We start from the raw sequence: 8584 nt of genomic DNA, 5'->3' as shown, positions 1-8584 counted from the left end.
ATTTAGGCAGCATAGATGAATAAATAAAGTATTTCTCTCTTGTTCTCTAGTAGAAAAGAATATAAATACATGTAAAGCTGCATGAAGGTATGGGAGAGAAAATTCCTTCATAAAATTTATGGGCTAATCCGAGAGGAGGGTCAATAAAGAATAAATTAACCAACAGTTACAGGCACTAGCATAACCAAGGTTGATGAAGCCCCATTTTTTCTACCATATTTAAGATATTTCACACTAATTATGTTCCTGTCTTTAAAAAGTAATGTCTAAATTACATAAAAGTTAATGTATTTATTTTTATTATTATTTCTTACAACATGGAACAATTTAGTGAATTTTCCGTGACAGATTTTTTTAAATCATTAATTTTTACTGTATACTAAGAAGTATTGAAGATTAAGACCAGCTTATTTGCCAATAGCCAAACAGGGCTCACAATCCACAGCTTTTGATATATGGGAATAATATAGCAAAAAATACTAGTTATTTTGACCAGTTTCTGTTTCACAAACAAATAATCTGGTGAGAAACACTTATTTCTTTCAATATCCCTAGGATAACACCCTTGAAGGGGTCAAGGGGCTGAGAAGAGGTTGTACCTTTATCTAGAGAAGACATAGAGACTGGTCCTCACTCAAAACCAGGGAAGTAGCCGAGAGGCTTGAGAAACTATAGGTGGAGACCTAGAGGGCTCTACTGCCAAGACCTTTTTTTTTTTTTTAATCCCGCTCCCTTGGCATTTCTGGCATACAGGGTGTGGAGCAGTGGGGTAGTGTGCGCTGGGGTTTGCGCATACCACTGCTCCCAAAGATCACCAATTCTTTAAAACTACTGCCAAGACCGTCCGTGCAAAGAACTGCATCCTTCCAAGGTGGCCCTGCTTCCAACTGGACACGGCGGATCTAGACCGGGAAGTCGATGAATATCCCTGGTGGCAGGCAGCAGTGCTATCAGCATGGAACTGAAGACTGTAGGGATCGGCTGGGTCCTGACCAGATAATCAACTGAGAGGGAACAAACTCTACAAATGATGCAAGAGTTGGAGATGTTGGCTAAAAGGTGCACATAGTCTCCTGACATTTTTTATGATGGTCAAAGAAAACATGACATCACGCATTTCTTCCCAAAATGGTTACAAAAGGACAAAAAGATGTGAAACGAGGTGTTTCTCTATAAAAAATAAAAATGAAGAAGAAGACATCATTGGTTGGGAATCCATCATTTTAGATTTAAAATTAATATAAAAACAGAAAATACCTGATTTGAAAGCATATAACATGGTGTGGTTTATTGGCTCTACTATAGCACAATTGACAACTCAGAACTGTATGAATAATGAAAGCCAGAGTGTTAGACAAAAATGGGGAAAAATAGATGCATGGTATATAAAAGTTTGTATGAATTACAATTATAAAAGGAAAGACCATCAATAACCCATTAACATTATCATTCCTATGTTTTTATTTACCCTCAAGAAATATTCCTATCATGAATAATATTGAGTTTATTATTTTTTTGGAATTTTCTAATAATTTAAGTAATTTTTTTTTAATTCAGATAGTGCAACATATACCCCATATTTACACCTATGATTAAATGACTTATATGGTTAACAAGACATTGTGAGAATCATTCAGCTCAATTGAGCTTATGATTATGAGTCATTCAGCTAATGATTGGGAGGAGGGGTCTAGCAAGAATTCCAAGAAAAGTCCTTTATCGAAAGCCAGGTACTGAAAGAGGTGGGGAATGTTCTGTTTCAGTTGGTTGGAAAATGTGGAAGGTGGCCTCAAGGCAATGTGTATACACTGCTAGCAGCACTTTGGAGTAGACAGGGGTGAGTGGAAGAAGATATGGATGAAGGCCATGACTACAAAGACTGTTAAACCCAGAAATAAATGAACGAAAGAAAACCAATTAAAAATTACAAGGATAAAATGTTAATAGAAGACTTGAAAATGGACATTAGTTTAAAACATTGACCATGGAAAATGTTTAGAAATTTATAAAAAGGTCAAATTTATACTTTAACAAAAAATATATCATTACTAAGAATATCACTTTCTAAGTAAAAATTATATCCGACACAGACCCGAACCGTACTAAACTGAGTTATCCAGTTGAGCTGCATCTGTAAAATATAAATATTAAAATAATATTTCACTGATCAAAAAAATCAGCATCAAATTTAAACCAATTATGAACTTTAGTCAGTAGAGTACTGTATACTAAAAAATAGCAATCTGTTTTGTTAAAAAAGAATGAAGCGCAGATTTTTTTAAACTATTGTTGTTATTTTAATAACAAAGAAAGGAAATTTAAATAAACCTAAATTATAATTTTTTGTTTTCATTTTTCAAGGATTATAAATAACTACATAAAGTATAAACTTCTAAGGATAATCAACACCCTTAACAATTACTTTATCTTCACATTTTTATTTTTCCGAACATTTGAAACAATAAACTTTTTAGTATATTTTTCTATCTATTTTCCAAAAGAACATCTGCTCATCCTATAATCAATTAACATCAGGATTGAGGCATGATAATTTGTTAAACACAAATAAGCATGGTCAAAAGATGCTTTAATTTAAACTTTTAACATGTCAATTTTTCCCCTTTACAAGAAACATGCTTTTACAAATATTAAAGGAAATGAATTTCATGAATGAATGCGTAATATTTAATATATAATATTCATTTAGTGTATAGCAAGAATTCTATATATGTAAAAATTTCCTCATATTCTTCATATCTACTAATTAAACTTTGAACTTAAAATTATGTATTTATATTTCATTCCATTTCTACTTCCAAAGTAGATATTCCATCCAGAAAGAATAAGGTACAACTCAAAAAATGTATTTTTATAAAAATTGGACTACACTGAGTTCTACATAGAAACCCTTGTAGCTCGTATAATGTATGTTGTGTCTATTGGTTTGATCTGATATTTAAGACCTGCCCACATTTTGGAGGCCTAACACTTAAATTTTCGGACTAAATTGTAATTAAAGTAATTGTAATGACTGCCGTACTAACAAAACATTCTATAATATATCACAACTTTGGAGAAACAAAGTGTACATTTTTCTTTAAATGAGTCAATGAATCTTAAAAACACCATAAAATAGTAATTTAATGTAAAAATGTACATATTAGTTAAAAGAATAGAAGTTTATATTTTAGTTTTCTAAACAATTTGTATCTCATTTTTCTCAATACATTATTTGAAAAACTCTGTTAAATATCATTGGTTTTTTATTTAAACTTGATACATGACTTAACCATTGCATCAATGTTTCTCAGTAGGTGCAACATGCATGTAAAAATTTAGGATATTCTACTGATATGAATTTACTTTACCTTTGAATTCAAAATCATCTTCTCGAAAGTCAATGTACTAAAATGAACTCAACATTTTCAATTTTAGAAACACAGCTGGATGGCTCTTTGGTATTTTCATATCACCTACCTAATACCTACAAATATCATTAGATATTATTATTTTATTATTAGGAGTAGTAATCAATGAATAGTTACTAAACAAAAAATCAAATAAAGATAAGATATAAACAAAAATATGATAGGCTGTGTTAAATTCACCACATCTTATTTCTGTAATACATTATTTCGGCTACCAACAAGCCATCTATAGGTACATTTTTTCTGTTGTAGGGTTCTTAATCTACCATTATCTGGTTTTATTCCCTGAATTCTTGGAAAAACAAGATAATGGTACCTTAATAGTGCCCCAAAAGACAAAAAGTACCTAAAGGTAGCTGAAATATAATACAAAAATGAAAAAAGGTGCAGCAATGCTATTTCTAATATACAGAAATAAAATATGTTTAATGGATAATTCTTCAATTAAAACCTAAAATTTGAAAAATCAGATACAATTAATAATTAATAAAAATTAAGTATTTCTTATTCACACTACTAACAATTGATATAAAAAATTCATGGGAACTAATTAATTAAATTTAAATGTTACATGAAACTGCCGAAACTTCGAGTTTACAGAGAAGTTTAAGGAATAAATTAATCAATATTGGTATTTTTTAAAAAACCCATAATAATATATAAATTGACGAATTTGTATGATATAAGAACTACCAAATAGACGCAGAAAGTAATTCTTACTTGGGTTTTGAACCCCAAAAACAAGATTCGAAGCATCAGCACTAATTCAATCCGAGGAATTCAATTAGGTGAAAAAAAAAATGGCTCCCGAATCTAATTACCGCTTTTCCGGTACCGAATGAAACAGAATCTACATTGTTTCTTATATCATTTTTTCTAATTATTCTGTAAATAATTTTATTCATTATGATTGTTATCTTTTTTTTTTCTAAATCCTGACGATAGCTTGAAATTTTGGCCAAAATGTTGGCACTAATTAATATGTTTTTACTTATTTGTGTTGTTCATTGACTAAGTCATTATACATTCAAATATTTTACGAAATGTTTGTGTAACAGTAGACAAAGAATTCGTTAAAAAAAAAATTAGGATTAGATGCAAAAATAACTTTTTTTTTCTTTAACAAATTAGCATTATTCAATATACATTTTGTATACATATACGCTCAGCGCGTTATATTTTACTTATTAAATTAATTTGATGATTGATTTTTAAAAATATATATTTTTTAAATATCTTCTAAATATCAAGAAAAAAAATTTGTTGTTTTGTGTGTTTTTATTATCCAATAATACTCTAGTTTTTTAATTGGTTGATTTAGGCGCAAAACATTAAGCTCACCAGTACTCAAAACAAACCTCTTTAGTTAATTTTTCTTCTTCTATTATTTCGTTTCTATACCTGCTGTATTTAAATTTAAATGGAACCTATCAATTCTCCTTTAAAAAGTTATTAAAGATAAGGTTTGGTAACCATTTCAAAGTTTGGGTAAAATTTCCAATTTTAAAATTGTTTCCTATCTCTTTTTTTAAAATAAATATTGTGTTTTTTAATGCTAATTTATAAAAATAAATCATCCTACGATTTTTTATCAAACTAAGTCCAGGCTTATCGGGAGAGAAGGAAGAGGAGGATGATCATATTTTGAGAAAATTTTAAAGATAAAACAAAAAATTTGTTGATGACAAAATGTTTCCTCCGCTTTTAGACATAGCATATTTCATACTATCAAGCTTATTTCAAACAATGGATTCGACTTTGGCAGGATATATCTTTCTTCTTTATGATCTCTTATTTTAAACTCCTACCATTCATCACAGCTCTAAACTGTAAGTTACAAACTTGTCAGAACTACAAGTTATATACTCATACACTTAAAATTATTTGTTCCGATACTGGCCAAGGGCCACCTTTAACCTCTAAAATTTGAGCTTTTCAATACTTGTAATAATCTACAACCAATAATCTCCTTTTCATTTTCTTGTACTGTTTTCTGAAAAGCTGTCTGTACAGTAGCCTATATGATATAAACCATCTTTATTTAGGAATTTATTTTCTTTTATAGTTCAAATAATTGTGAAGTGAGAACAAAAAAAAAAAAATCTGCTTTCATCTCTTTTCTATTTCCATAAAAAATATTATTTACCTAAAGATAGTTTACAAAAATAGGAGTATAATATTTCTTATGGAAATTTATTTAAATATACAATCTGTTAACTACAGTGTGCCATATATCCAAAACAATGCATCAAATATTACAGGAGTCCTTAACAAAAATATAACAATACCATGCAAACAGGACATTATAATACAAAATTTAAACATATTTTTAAAAACACATTGAAATTCCAGAAAGGAGGTTGTTATATTGCAGATGTTCTGTAAAAATTGTTCTTCAATAAATAGGATATTTTTTAACGGATAGTCATTGATACTAATCAGCATAACTATGTGAAACTCATTCAGGGATGTTTCAGGTTATCAAAAATATAAACATATTTTAGTTTTTTCATCCAAAAACAACTTTCCAGATTGGAAAACATATAACATTCGGAAAATTGTTGGATTCACCATTTTTACATAACACTGAAGACATTATAAACATTATGGTAAGCATATATTATCGATACATTCTTATGCAGTTCGTCATGTTATTTTATAGTTTGCTATATATCTTCCAAAAATGATTAGTTAATAGTGGATGTAGATATGAGGGGGTTAGAATGACAGCAGAGTAAATCAACTGTGGTTTCTTACAAAGAAGTGAGTTTTTGTTAATTTACTTAAATCATATCTGGATACTAAACATAGTATACATACATACCATTATATGAACATGTATTTAAGAACATGCATATAATTAAGATATTAATTAAATATATATATATTTAATAACATGATATGTTCTCTAATATTATATGTATAATTTACTACTTTGCAAGAAACCAAACTTGTCTTATTCAACTGTCATATAGACTCAGGAATATAAAGATAAGTGAATTGTAATATACTTCGGGTAATTTTAGAAATTTGTTCATAAATTAATTATTAACATGATATTATTGAATATATTGTGTATATTTTAATCAATATATCATTTTAAGAAGATATAATTCAGATAAACTGAATCAAACCCTTCAATCATTTATTTTATCTTTCTGAGTTGAGTTGATTTCTTTGGTGTAATGAAAAATTTTTCAAATAGAATCTGACCATACATACATATTTGGCGCAATGATCCATCACTGAATCATGGCCTCCTCCAAGATCCTTCACCATTCCTCGATGTATTGTGCTGCAGCCATCCAATCAGCTTTATTTAGTAAGTTTCACAAATCTATGTGGACTATAAATTTGATACATGCTCTTTTGAAAGTATTTTATCTTTTATCAGCCACTGAATTTTAATTCCTAATTCTTGTGTATTAATAATAAAAATAAGATATTTATAAGTTACACATGATTAGAGATAGATTATAATTTACTGCACTGAAAAGAGAAACTGAGCATTGAGGGGGGGGAGGCCTTCCTTCAGATTTGAAGAAGTAGAAAACTTGCTGAATAGAATGCCATTCATGTTTGTAGCGTTTATTCAGAGAAAGACATTGAGAGAGAAATCCTCAATTACCCTTTAAATCAATTTAATCATTTTATAGTCTTATTTTCCAACTAGTTTTTTATTTATTACACACATTGATTTTATTTTCTGTTTTCTTTTGATTGTTGTGCTCGCTCTGTTTTAAGCCTTCTGACTGAATCTTATCTTGCTGATTCTTATTTTGGTTCTGCTATTAATCATGTTTTCCGTATTTTACAATCCATGTAGATGTGGAGCCAGGCCAGGAGCTGCTACTCTCTATCATCTTGTGTTTTCAATATGCTGATGCTTGGAGATGCTTCCTAGTTTTATTTTTATAATTTCCAGTTTGTTCTGTTTTAGTCATGTGAATAGCTTCTAGTGTATCTAATTTATAAATTCAAAATCAAATTTATACTTTAGTCTTATACAATGCCATTTATTATTACTGTCAACATTGTACTAATACAATATTTAACAACTTTTTTTGAAATTTCATATGTGTGTGTACACTATATTAAGAACATAATTATACAGTATATATATATAGTGATCTCTCTATAGATTGTTCCAAAGTTAGTAGGGTTGCAAAAAAGTAACCACTGCCCATAGGATATGTATATCATAATACAATCTGTAGAATATGTCAAGTACAAAGTAAAATAATTTTTTTTTATAGATGTGCCTCTATTCAAGCAAGGGTGTTATAGGTTCTAGCAGTATTGAAAAATTATTATGTTGATCACATTTTATATATCAGTGAATAAAATCTTATTTTTCATTTTAGAGAAATGATTTTATACTTTATTATTTTTACATAGTCCTAATTAAATATTTATGGAGTTATAAGTTTGTAACATTTTTTTTTTTAAATTTCTTATGTGACTATTACGACATTTACTTTACAAAAGGTCTAAACTTCCAATACTTTACGAAAGAGTGATCAACATGACTATAATAAGGGCCTACAAGACATACAAAGTTGAGCTTTGGGGCTTCACTAAACCATTGAATTCCTCTTGTATCCAATCCTTACAGTCCAAAATCCTTAATGGTGCTTTCTTTGTCTCAAATCAAGTTATCCATCAGAACCTCAATGTTCCATATGTAGCCATTTTGGCCAGAACCAGATACCAATCCTTCCATGATAAACTTCCCAACCACTCAAACCCTCTTTTTTCTAACCTGGCTTCTCCTTCAATACCTGATAATCCCCCTAGGCATCTGAAAAAAATATGGCCTCAAGATCTTCTTCTCTAGTAATGTTATTAGAGTTTTATCAATGGGTAGGTTCTCATCATGTTATTTTATATCTAATGTCAAATTTACTAGTTGTATATAATTGTATACAGTACTAAATAACAATAAATAAATAATTAAAAAAAAGGTTAGGCCTGATGTATAATGCACTTTAATGTAGTGCTCCAAATATTCTTCCTCTTTGTCGTTTGTACTATTGTTTCCTGTTTCAATTTTATCTGCAGAGACTTACTTGGAATCCACACACAAGACTGAAACGACAAGAAACTGCTCGTAGATTCCGATTGCTACAACACTTACTTGACAAACGCTCTAAACT

Source organism: Halyomorpha halys, unplaced genomic scaffold (assembly GCF_000696795.3).
Source record: "Halyomorpha halys isolate HHAL.00 unplaced genomic scaffold, Hhal_1.1 Scaffold263.1, whole genome shotgun sequence".
NCBI classification, from domain to species: Eukaryota; Metazoa; Arthropoda; class Insecta; order Hemiptera; family Pentatomidae; genus Halyomorpha; species Halyomorpha halys.
This window is presented reverse-complemented; position numbering follows the sequence as displayed.